Source organism: Gobio gobio (assembly GCF_949357685.1).
Source record: "Gobio gobio genome assembly, chromosome: 14".
Taxonomy (NCBI): domain Eukaryota; kingdom Metazoa; phylum Chordata; class Actinopteri; order Cypriniformes; family Gobionidae; genus Gobio; species Gobio gobio.
Window position 1 is genome coordinate 53,246,617 of NC_137107.1, and position 12,673 is coordinate 53,259,289.

Genomic DNA, 12,673 nt, shown 5'->3' on the forward strand with positions numbered 1-12,673 from the left:
GTTTCGTTACCATGGAAACCGTACTTTAAATTCTTCCTCCCCCTAGTGGGCGGTGTCATGTTTCATATTACAATTTTTTTTTAACTACTTTATAATCAAAATCTTTCCCAATCTTGACAAAACGCATATCGTTGGAAAGGTCTGAGTCTCTAGGGTCCATATTTGGTGACTGTTTTGTGATGGAAGTGATATTTGGACTGAAATTGACAGAAAAATGCATCAAAAAAACAATCAATGGAATTTGAATGACCAAGCAAATACGGACTCAAAATGGGCCATCAGGTTTTTGACAAAAGGTGGGGAAAACACTCCATAGGGTGGCGGTCACCCAAAGCCCAGCAGAGGCCCCTCTGGGCGGGTAAGAGAAGCTGGAGGAGACCCTCTGGAGGAGAGGGAACCAGGGTGTCTGTGGCGGTCACCCAAAGCCCAGCAGAGGCCCCTCTGGGCGGGTAAGAGAAGCTGGAGGAGACCCTCTGGAGGAGAGGGAACCAGGATGTCTGTGGCGGTCACCCAAGCCCAGCAGAGGCCCCTCTGGGCGGGTAAGAGAAGCTGGAGGAGACCCTCTGGAGGAGAGGGAACCAGGGTGTCTGTGGTTGTCACCCAAGCCCCCCAGGGGCCCCTCTGGGTGGGTAAGAGAAGCTGGAGTAGACCCTCTGGAGGAGAGGGAACTAGGGTGTCTGTGGCGGTCACCCAAGCCCACCAGAGGCCCCTCTGGGCGGGTAAGAGAAGCTGGAGGAGACCCTCTGGAGGAGAGGGAACCAGGGTGTCTGTGGCGGTCACCCAAGCCCAACAGGGGCCCCTCTGGGCGGGTAAGAGAAGCTGGAGGAGACCCTCTGGAGGAGAGGGAACCAGGGTGTCTGTGGCGGTCACCCAAGCCCAACAGGGGCCCCTCTGGGCGGGTAAGAGAAGCTGGAGGAGACCCTCTGGAGGAGAGGGAACCAGGGTGTCTGTGGCGGTCACTCAAGCCCAACAGGGGCCCCTCTGGGCGGGTAAGAGAAGCTGGAGGAGACCCTCTGGAGGAGAGGGAACCAGGGTGTCTGTGCCGGTCACCCAAGCCCAACAGGGGCCCCTTTGGGCGGGTAAGAGAAGCTGGAGGAGACCCTCTGGAGGAGAGGGAACCAGGGTGTCTGTGGCGGTCACCCAAGCCCACCAGGGGCCCCTCTGGGCGGGTAAGAGAAGCTGGAGGAGATCCTCTGAAAGACAGGGAAACAGGGTGTCTGTGGCGGTCACCCAAGCCCACCAGGGGCCCCTCTGGGCGGGTAAGAGAAGCTGGAAGAGACCATCTGGAGGAGAGGGAACCAAGGTGTCTGTGGCGGTCACCCAAGCCCACCAGGGGCCCCTTTTGGGCGGGTAAGAGAAGCTGGAGGAGACCCTCTGGAGGAGAGGGAACCAGGGTGTCTGTGGCGGTCACCCAAGCCCACCAGGGGCCCCTCTGGGCGTGTAAGAGATGCTGGAGGAGACCCTCTGGAAGAGAGGGAACCAGGGTGTCTGTGGCGGTCACCCAAGCCCAGCAGAGGCCCCTCTGGGCGGGTAAGAGAAGCTGGAGGAGATCCTCTGGAAGAGAGGGAACCAGGGTGTCTGTGGCGGTCACCCAAGCCCACCAGGGGCCCCTCTGGGCGGGTAAGAGAAGCTGGAGGAGACCCTCTGGAGGAGAGGGAACCAGGGTGTCTGTGGCGGTCACCCAAGGCCACCAGGGGCCCCTCTGGGCGGGTAAGAGAAGCTGGAGGAGACCCTCTGGAGGAGAGGGAACCAGGGTGTCTGTGGCGGTCACCCAAGCCCAACAGGGGCCCCTCTGAGCGGGTAAGAGAAGCTGGAGGAGACCCTCTGGAGGAGAGGGAACCAGGGTGTCTGTGGCGGTCACCCAAGCCCAACAGAGGCCCCTCTGGGCGGGTAAGAGAAGCTGGAGGAGACCCTCTGGAGGAGAGGGAACCAGGGTGTCTGTGGCGGTCACCCAAGCCCACCAGGGGCCCCTCTGGGCGGGTAAGAGAAGCTGGAGGAGACCCTCTGGAGGAGAGGGAACCAGGGTGTCTGTGGCAGTCACCCAAGCCCACCAGGGGCCCCTCTGGGCGGGTAAGAGAAGCTGGAGGAGACCCTCTGGAGGAAAGGGAACCAGGGTGTCTGTGGCGGTCACCCAAGCCCACCAGGGGCCCCTGTGGGCGGGTAAGAGAAGCTGGAGGAGACCCTCTGGAGGAGAGGGAACCAGGGTGTATGTGGCGGTCACCCAAGCCCACCAGGGGCCCCTCTGGGCGGGTAAGAGAAGCTGGAGGAGGCCCTCTGGAGGAGAGGGAACCAGGGTGTCTGTGGCGGTCACCCAAGGCCACCAGGGGCCCCTCTGGGCGGGTAAGAGAAGCTGGAGGAGACCCTCTGGAGGAGAGGGAACCAGGGTGTCTGTGGCGGTCACCCAAGCCCACCAGGGTCCCCTCTGGGTGTTTAAGAGAAGCAATAACTTTATGCAGCGACGAGAATAGTTTTTGTTTTTGTGAGTCGATTCAGTGGTTCAGAGCGTTATGAATCAGTGAGTCGATTCAGTGGTTCGGAGCATTATGAATCAGTGAGTCAATTCAGCGGTTCGGAGCGTTATGAATCAGTGAGTCGTTTCAGTGGTTCGGAGCATTATGAATCAGCGAGTCGATTCAGTGGTTCGGAGCGTTATGAATCAGTGAGTCGATTCAGCGGTTCAGAGCGTTATGAATCAGCGAGTCGATTCAGCGGTTCGGAGCGTTATGAATCAGTGAATCGATTCAGCGGTTTGGATCGCCAAAGTCACGTGATTTCAGCAGTTTGGCGGTTTGACACGCGATCCGAATCATGATTCGACTCACTGATTCATAACGCTTCGAAGCTTCATGATGCTGTGTTTTGAAATCGGTCTATATAAGTCGTTATTTAGCTTTTTTTGCACAGAAACTATTCTCGTCTTCATAAAGTTATTGTAGAGCCGCTGTAGTGAGATCGACTTTCTAACTTTAGTCTTTAGTGCCTTTTAAGGGTCTTGAGAGTGTAAAGTTGAGCCAATGGAGGCCTTTCAGAGCATCAGATTTACACTAAAATATCTTCATTTGTGTCTGAAGATGAACGGAGGTCTGACGGGTGTCCAACCACATGAGGGTCAGGCATAAATGACAGAGTTTACAGTTTTGGGTGAACTAACCCTTTAAGGGGTTAAATGATGGTCAGAACGCTGATGGACGTAAACGTCTCTGAACGGATCACTTCCCGCTGAATTCTGACTGAAGCGAGAGACGGAATGATAAAAACATTTCATCCTAAAGCCGTGTTTAAGAGCTACTGGAGGATCTGTAATGGGCTCTTAAAAGCGATTGATGATGAGGAATCAGCAGAAGATTAGAGCGAGCCTTCGGCGCTGTTTTGCTCTTTTGACGACAGGTGATTTTGGAGAGGGACTCGCTCTGACAATCTGGGAGACGCAAATCAAAAAGAAATTACAAAACCCACAACAAGAGGCTCCCGCTGTGTAATTTGAATGCAATTTAAAATCTTTTCAATGAAAACCACAACTTTGTGCTCAAGGCGTTCTGATGTATTTTGACAGAAAGTGGAAGTGGCCGTCTGAGAAACCAGACGCATCCCAAAATCCTGTCTCTGTTTACTCGGGATGAGCGGGAGCACAACACATGTGTTACTCAGATCCTGGGTCAGACGTAACAACCTAGTGTTTGAGTAGTTTTTGTGTTACTCAGATCCTGGGTCAGACATAACAACCCAGTGTTTGAGTAGTTTTTGTGTTACTCAGATCCTGGGTCAGACATAACAACCCAGTGTTTGAGTAGTTTTTGTGTTACTCAGATCCTGGGTCAGACATAACAACCCAGTGTTTGAGTAGTTTTTGTGTTACTCAGATCCTGGGTCAGACGTGACAACCCAGTGTTTGAGTAGTTTTTGTGTTACTCAGATCCTGGGTCAGACGTGACAACCCAGTGTTTGAGTAGTTTTTGTGTTACTCAGATCCTGGGTCAGACGTAACAACCCAGTGTTTGAGTAGTTTTTGTGTTACTCAGATCCTGGGTCAGACGTGACAACCCAGTGTTTGAGTAGTTTTTGTGTTACTCAGATCCTAGGTCAGACGTAACAACCCAGTGTTTGAGTAGTCTTTGTGTTACGCAGATGCTGGGTCAGACGTAACAACCCAGTGTTTGAGTAGTTTTTGTGTTACTCAGATCCTGGGTCAGACGTGACAACCCAGAGTTTGAGTAGTTTTTGTGTTACTCAGATCCTGAGTCAGACGTGACAACCCAGTGTTTGAGTAGTTTTTGTGTTACGCAGATGCTGGGTCAGACGTGACAACCCAGTGTTTGAGTAGTTTTTGTGTTACGCAGATGCTGGGTCAGACGTGACAACCCAGTGTTTGAGTAGTTTTTGTGTTACGCAGATCCTGGGTCAGACGTGACAACCCAGTGTTTGAGTAGTTTTTGTGTTACACAGATATTGGGTCAGACGTGACAACCCAGTGTTTGAGTAGTTTTTGTGTTACTCAGATCCTGGGTCAGATGTGACAACCCAGTGTTTGAGTAGTTTTTGTGTTATTCAGATCCTGGGTAAGACGTGACAACCCAGTTTTTGAGTAGTTTTTGTGTTAATCAGATCCTGGGTCAGACGTGACAACCAAGTGTTTGAGTAGTTTTTCTGTTACTCAGATTTTGGGTCAGACGTAACAACCCAGTGTTTGAGTAGTTTGTGTGTTACTCAGATCCTGGGTCAGACGTAACAACCCAGTGTTTGAGTAGTTTGTGTGTTACTCAGATCCTGGGTCAGACGTAACAACCCAGTGTTTGAGTAGATTGTGTGTTCCTCAGATCCTGGGTCAGACGTAACAACCCAGTGTTTGAGTAGTTTGTGTGTTACTCAGATCCTGGGTCAGACGTGACAACCCAGTGTTTGAGTAGTTTTTGTGTTACTCAGATCCTGGGTCAGACGTGACAACCCAGTGTTTGAGTAGTTTTTGTGTTACTCAGATCCTGGGTCAGACGTGACAACCCAGTGTTTGAGTAGTTTTTGTGTTACTCAGATCCTGGGTCAGACGTGACAACCCAGTGTTTGAGTAGTTTTTGTGTTACCCAGATCCTGGGTCAGACGTAACAACCCAGTATTTGAGTAGTTTTTGTGTTACCCAGATCCTGGGTCAGACGTAACAACCCAGTGTTTGAGTAGTTTGTGTGTTACTCAGATCTTGGGTCAGACGTAACAACCCAGTGTTTGAGTAGTTTGTGTGTTACTCAGATCCTGGGTCAGACGTGACAACCCAGTGTTTGAGTAGTTTTTGTGTTACCCAGATCCTGGGTCAGACGTAACAACCCAGTGTTTGAGTAGTTTGTGTGTTACTCAGATCCTGGGTCAGACGTAACAACCCAGTGTTTGAGTAGTTTGTGTGTTACTCAGATCCTGGGTCAGACGTGACAACCCAGTGTTTGAGTAGTTTGTGTGTTACTCAGATCCTGGGTCAGACGTGACAAACCAGTGTTTGAGTTGTTCTTGTGTTACTCAGATCCTGGGTCAGACGTAACAACCCAGTGTTTGAGTAGTTCTAGTGTTACTCAGATCCTGGGTCAGACGTAACAACCCAGTGTTTGAGTAGTTCTAGTGTTACTCAGATCCTGGGTCAGACGTAACAACCCAGTGTTTGAGTAGTTTGTGTGTTACTCAGATCCTGGGTCATGTGTAACAACCCAGTGTTTGAGTAGTTTTTGTGTTACTCAGATCCTGGGTCAGACATAACAACCCAGTGTTTGAGCAGTTTGTGTGTTACTCAAATCCTGGGTCAGACGTGACAACCCAGTGTTTGAGTAGTTTTTGTGTTACTCAAATCCTGGGTCAGACGTGACAACCCAGTGTTTGAGTAGTTTGTGTGTTACTCAGATCCTGTGTCAGACGTAAGAACCCGGTGTTTGAGTAGTTTGTGTGTTACTCAGATCCTGGGTCAGACGTAAAAAACACAGTGTTTGAGTAGTTTTTGTGTTACTCAGATCCTGGGTCAGACGTGACAAACCAGTGTTTGAGTTGTTCTTGTGTTACTCAGATCCTGGGTCAGACGTAACAACCCAGTGTTTGAGTAGTTCTAGTGTTACTCAGATCCTGGGTCAGACGTAACAACCCAGTGTTTGAGTAGTTCTAGTGTTACTCAGATCCTGGGTCAGACGTAATAACCCAGTGTTTGAGTAGTTTGTGTGTTACTCAGATCCTGGGTCATGTGTAACAACCCAGTGTTTGAGTAGTTTTTGTGTTACTCAGATCCTGGGTCAGACATAACAACCCAGTGTTTGAGCAGTTTGTGTGTTACTCAGATCCTGGGTCAGACATAACAACCCAGTGTTTGAGTAGTTTGTGTGTTACTCTGATTCTGGGTCAGACGTGACAACCCAGTGTTTGAGTAGTTTGTGTGTTACTCAGATTCTGGGTCAGACGTAACAACCCAGTGTTTGAGTAGTTTGTGTGTTACACAGATCCTGGGTCAGACGTGACAACCCAGTGTTTGAGTAGTTTGTGTGTTACTCAGATCCTGGGTCAGACGTAAGAACCCAGTGTTTGAGTAGTTTTTGTGTTACTCAAATCCTGGGTCAGACGTGACAACCCAGTGTTTGAGTAGTTTGTGTGTTACTCAGATCCTGTGTCAGACGTAAGAACCCAGTGTTTGAGTAGTTTGTGTGTTACTCAGATCCTGGGTCAGACGTAATAAACACAGTGTTTGAGTAGTTTTTGAGTTACTCAGATCCTGGGTCAGAGGTGACAACCCAGTGTTTGAGTAGTTTGTGTGTTACTCAGATCCTGTGTCAGACGTGACAACCCAGTGTTTGAGTAGTTTGTGTGTTACTCAGATCCTGTGTCAGACGTGACAACCCAGTGTTTGAGTAGTTTTTGTGTTACTCAAATCCTGGGTCAGACGTAACAACCCAGTGTTTGAGTAGTTTTTGAGTTACTCAGATCCTGGGTCAGACGTAACAACCCAGTGTTTGAGTAGTTTTTGTGTTACTCAGATCCTGGGTCAGACGTGATTGCCCAGTGTTTGAGTAGTTTTTGTGTTACTCATATCCTGGGTCAGATGTAACAATCCAGTGTTTGAGTAGTTTGTGTGTTACTCATATCTTGGGTCAGACGTAACAACCCAGTGTTTGAGTAGTTTTTGTGTTACTCAGATCCTGGGTCAGGTGTAACAACCCAGTGTTTGAGTAGTTTGTGTGTTACTCAGATCCTGGGTCAGGTGTAACAACCCAGTGTTTGAGTAGTTTTTGTGTTACTCAGATCCTGTGTCAGACGTGACAACTCAGTGTTTGAGTTGTTTGTGTGTTACTCAGATCCTGGGTCAGACGTAACAACCCAGTGTTTGAGTAGTTTTTTGTGTTACTCAGATCCTGGGTCATGTGTAACAACCCAGTGTTTGAGTAGTTCTTGTGTTACTAAGATCCTGGATCAGACGTAACAACTCAGTGTTTGGGTAGTTTTTGTGTTACTCAGATCCTGGGTCAGACGTAACAACTCAGTGTTTGAGTAGCTTTTGAGTTACTCAGATCCTGGGTCAGACGTAACAACCCAGTGTTTGAGTTGTTTGTGTGTTACTCAGATCCTGGGTCAGATGCAACAACCCAGTGTTTGAGTAGTTTTTGTGTTACTCAGATCCTGGGTCAGACGTAACAACCCAGTGTTTGGGTAGTTTTTGTGTTACTCAGATCCTGGGTCAGATGTAACAACCCAGTGTTTGAGTAGTTTTTGTTTTACTCAGATCCTGGGTCAGACGTGACAACCCAGTGTTTGAGTAGTTTGTGTGTTAAGCAGATCCTGGGTCAGACGTGACAACCCAGTGTTTGAGTAGTTTGTGTGTTACTCAGATCCTGGGTCAGACGTAACAACCCAGTGTTTGGGTAGTTTGTGTGTTACTCAGATCCTGGTTCAGACGTAACAACCCAGTGTTTGAGTAGTTTTTGTGTTACTCAGATCCTGGGTCAGACGTGACAACCCAGTGTTTGAGTAGTTTTTGTGTTACTCAGATCCTGGGTCAGACGTAACAACCCAGTGTTTGGGTAGTTTTTGTGTTACTCAGATCCTGGGTCAGACGTGACAACCCAGTGTTTGAGTAGATTTTGTGTTACTCAGATCCTGGGTCAGACGTGACAACCCAGTGTTTGAGTAGTTTTTGTGTTACTCAGATCCTGGGTCAGACGTAACAACCCAGTGTTTGAGTAGTTTTTGTGTTACTCAGATCCTGGGTCAGACGTGACAACCCAGTGTTTGAGTAGTTTTTGTGTTACTCAGATCCTAGGTCAGACGTAACAACCCAGTGTTTGAGTAGTTTTTGTGTTACGCAGATGCTGGGTCAGACGTAACAACCCAGTGTTTGAGTAGTTTTTGTGTTACTCAGATCCTGGGTCAGACGTGACAACCCAGTGTTTGAGTAGTTTTTGTGTGACTCAGATCCTGGGTCAGACGTGACAACCCAGTGTTTGAGTAGTTTTTGTGTTATTCAGATCCTGGGTTAGACGTGACAACCCAGTTTTTGAGTAGTTTTTGTGTTACTCAGATCCTGGGTCAGACGTGACAACCAAGTGTTTGAGTAGTTTTTCTGTTACTCAGATTTTGGGTCAGACGTAACAACCCAGTGTTTGAGTAGTTTGTGTGTTACTCAGATCCTGGGTCAGACGTAACAACCCAGTGTTTGAGTAGTTTGTGTGTTACTCAGATCCTGGGTCAGACGTAACAACCCAGTGTTTGAGTAGATTGTGTGTTACTCAGATCCTGGGTCAGACGTAACAACCCAGTGTTTGAGTAGTTTGTGTGTTACTCAGATCCTGGGTCAGACGTGACAACCCAGTGTTTGAGTAGTTTTTGTGTTACTCAGATCCTGGGTCAGACGTGACAACCCAGTGTTTGAGTAGTTTTTGTGTTATTCAGATCCTGGGTCAGACGTGACAACCCAGTGTTTGAGTAGTTTTTGTGTTACTCAGATCCTGGGTCAGACGTGACAACCCAGTGTTTGAGTAGTTTTTGTGTTACCCAGATCCTGGGTCAGACGTGACAACCCAGTGTTTGAGTAGTTTTTGTGTTACCCAGATCCTGGGTCAGACGTAACAACCCAGTGTTTGAGTAGTTTGTGTGTTACTCAGATCTTGGGTCAGACGTAACAACCCAGTGTTTGAGTAGTTTGTGTGTTACTCAGATCCTGGGTCAGACGTGACAACCCAGTGTTTGAGTAGTTTTTGTGTTACCCAGATCCTGGGTCAGACGTAACAACCCAGTGTTTGAGTAGTTTGTGTGTTACTCAGATCCTGGGTCAGACGTGACAACCCAGTGTTTGAGTAGTTTTTGTGTTACCCAGATCCTGGGTCAGACGTAACAACCCAGTGTTTGAGTAGTTCTAGTGTTACTCAGATCCTGGGTCAGACGTAACAACCCAGTGTTTGAGTAGTTTGTGTGTTACTCAGATCCTGGGTCAGACGTGACAACCCAGTGTTTGAGTAGTTTTTGTGTTACTCAGATCCTGGGTCAGACGTGACAACCCAGTGTTTGAGTAGTTTTTGTGTTACTCAGATCCTGGGTCAGACGTGACAACCCAGTGTTTGAGTAGTTTGTGTGTTACTCAGATCCTGGGTCAGACGTAACAACCCAGTGTTTGAGTAGTTTTTGTGTTACTCAGATCCTGTGTCAGACGTGACAACCCAGTGTTTGAGTAGTTTTTGTGTTACTCAGATCCTGGGTCAGACGTAACAACCCAGTGTTTGAGTAGTTTTTGTGTTGCTCAGATCCTTTGTCAGACGTGACAACCCAGTGTTTGAGTAGTTTTTGTGTTACTCAGATCCTGGGTCAGACGTAACAACCCAGTGTTTGAGTAGTTTTTGTGTTACTCAGATCCTGGGTCAGACGTGACAACCCAGTGTTTGAGTAGTTTTTGTGTTACTCAGATCCTGGGTCAAACGTAACAACCCAGTGTTTGAGTAGTTTTTGTGTTACTCAGATCCTGGGTCAGACGTAACAACCCAGTGTTTGAGTAGTTTTTGTGTTACTCAGATCCTGGGTCAGACATAACAACCCAGTGTTTGAGCAGTTTGTGTGTTACTCAGATCCTGGGTCAGACATAACAACCCAGTGTTTGAGTAGTTTGTGTGTTACTCTGATTCTGGGTCAGACGTGACAACCCAGTGTTTGAGTAGTTTGTGTGTTACTCAGATTCTGGGTCAGATGTAACAACCCAGTGTTTGAGTAGTTTGTGTGTTACACAGATCCTGGGTCAGACGTGACAACCCAGTGTTTGAGTAGTTTGTGTGTTACTCAGATCCTGGGTCAGACGTAAGAACCCAGTGTTTGAGTAGTTTTTGTGTTACTCAAATCCTGGGTCAGACGTGACAACCCAGTGTTTGAGTAGTTTGTGTGTTACTCAGATCCTGGGTCAGACGTAACAACCCAGTGTTTGAGTAGTTTGTGTGTTACTCAGATCCTGGGTCAGACGTGACAACCCAGTGTTTGAGTAGTTTTTGTGTTACTCAGATCCTGGGTCAGACGTGACAACCCAGTGTTTGAGTAGTTTTTGTGTTACTCAGATCCTGGGTCAGACGTGACAACCCAGTGTTTGAGTAGTTTTTGTGTTACCCAGATCCTGGGTCAGACGTAACAACCCAGTATTTGAGTAGTTTTTGTGTTACCCAGATCCTGGGTCAGACGTAACAACCCAGTGTTTGAGTAGTTTGTGTGTTACTCAGATCTTGGGTCAGACGTAACAACCCAGTGTTTGAGTAGTTTGTGTGTTACTCAGATCCTGGGTCAGACGTGACAACCCAGTGTTTGAGTAGTTTTTGTGTTACCCAGATCCTGGGTCAGACGTAACAACCCAGTGTTTGAGTAGTTTGTGTGTTACTCAGATCCTGGGTCAGACGTAACAACCCAGTGTTTGAGTAGTTTGTGTGTTACTCAGATCCTGGGTCAGACGTGACAACCCAGTGTTTGAGTAGTTTGTGTGTTACTCAGATCCTGGGTCAGACGTGACAAACCAGTGTTTGAGTTGTTCTTGTGTTACTCAGATCCTGGGTCAGACGTAACAACCCAGTGTTTGAGTAGTTCTAGTGTTACTCAGATCCTGGGTCAGACGTAACAACCCAGTGTTTGAGTAGTTCTAGTGTTACTCAGATCCTGGGTCAGACGTAACAACCCAGTGTTTGAGTAGTTTGTGTGTTACTCAGATCCTGGGTCATGTGTAACAACCCAGTGTTTGAGTAGTTTTTGTGTTACTCAGATCCTGGGTCAGACATAACAACCCAGTGTTTGAGCAGTTTGTGTGTTACTCAGATCCTGAGTCAGACATAACAACCCAGTGTTTGAGTAGTTTGTGTGTTACTCTGATTCTGGGTCAGATGTGACAACCCAGTGTTTGAGTAGTTTGTGTGTTACTCAGATTCTGGGTCAGACGTAACAACCCAGTGTTTGAGTAGTTTGTGTGTTAAACAGATCCTAGGTCAGACGTGACAACCCAGTGTTTGAGTAGTTTGTGTGTTACTCAGATCCTGGGTCAGACGTAAGAACCCAGTGTTTGAGTAGTTTTTGTGTTACTCAAATCCTGGGTCAGACGTGACAACCCAGTGTTTGAGTAGTTTGTGTGTTACTCAGATCCTGTGTCAGACGTAAGAACCCAGTGTTTGAGTAGTTTGTGTGTTACTCAGATCCTGGGTCAGACGTAATAAACACAGCGTTTGAGTAGTTTTTGTGTTACTCAGATCCTGGGTCAGACGTGACAAACCAGTGTTTGAGTTGTTCTTGTGTTACTCAGATCCTGGGTCAGACGTAACAACCCAGTGTTTGAGTAGTTCTAGTGTTACTCAGATCCTGGGTCAGACGTAACAACCCAGTGTTTGAGTAGTTCTAGTGTTACTCAGATCCTGGGTCAGACGTAACAACCCAGTGTTTGAGTGGTTTGTGTGTTACTCAGATCCTGGGTCATGTGTAACAACCCAGTGTTTGAGTAGTTTTTGTGTTACTCAGATCCTGGGTCAGACATAACAACCCAGTGTTTGAGCAGTTTGTGTGTTACTCAGATCCTGGGTCAGACATAACAACCCAGTGTTTGAGTAGTTTGTGTGTTACTCTGATTCTGGGTCAGACGTGACAACCCAGTGTTTGAGTAGTTTGTGTGTTACTCAGATTCTGGGTCAGACGTAACAACCCAGTGTTTGAGTAGTTTGTGTGTTACACAGATCCTGGGTCAGACGTGACAACCCAGTGTTTGAGTAGTTTGTGTGTTACTCAGATCCTGGGTCAGACGTAAGAACCCAGTGTTTGAGTAGTTTTTGTGTTACTCAAATCCTGGGTCAGACGTGACAACCCAGTGTTTGAGTAGTTTGTGTGTTACTCAGATCCTGTGTCAGACGTAAGAACCCAGTGTTTGAGTAGTTTGTGTGTTACTCAGATCCTGGGTCAGACGTAATAAACACAGTGTTTGAGTAGTTTTTGAGTTACTCAGATCCTGGGTCAGAGGTGACAACCCAGTGTTTGAGTAGTTTGTGTGTTACTCAGATCCTGTGTCAGACGTGACAACCCAGTGTTTGAGTAGTTTGTGTGTTACTCAGATCCTGTGTCAGACGTGACAACCCAGTGTTTGAGTAGTTTTTGTGTTACTCAAATCCTGGGTCAGACGTAACAACCCAGTGTTTGAGTAGTTTTTGAGTTACTCAGATCCTGGGTC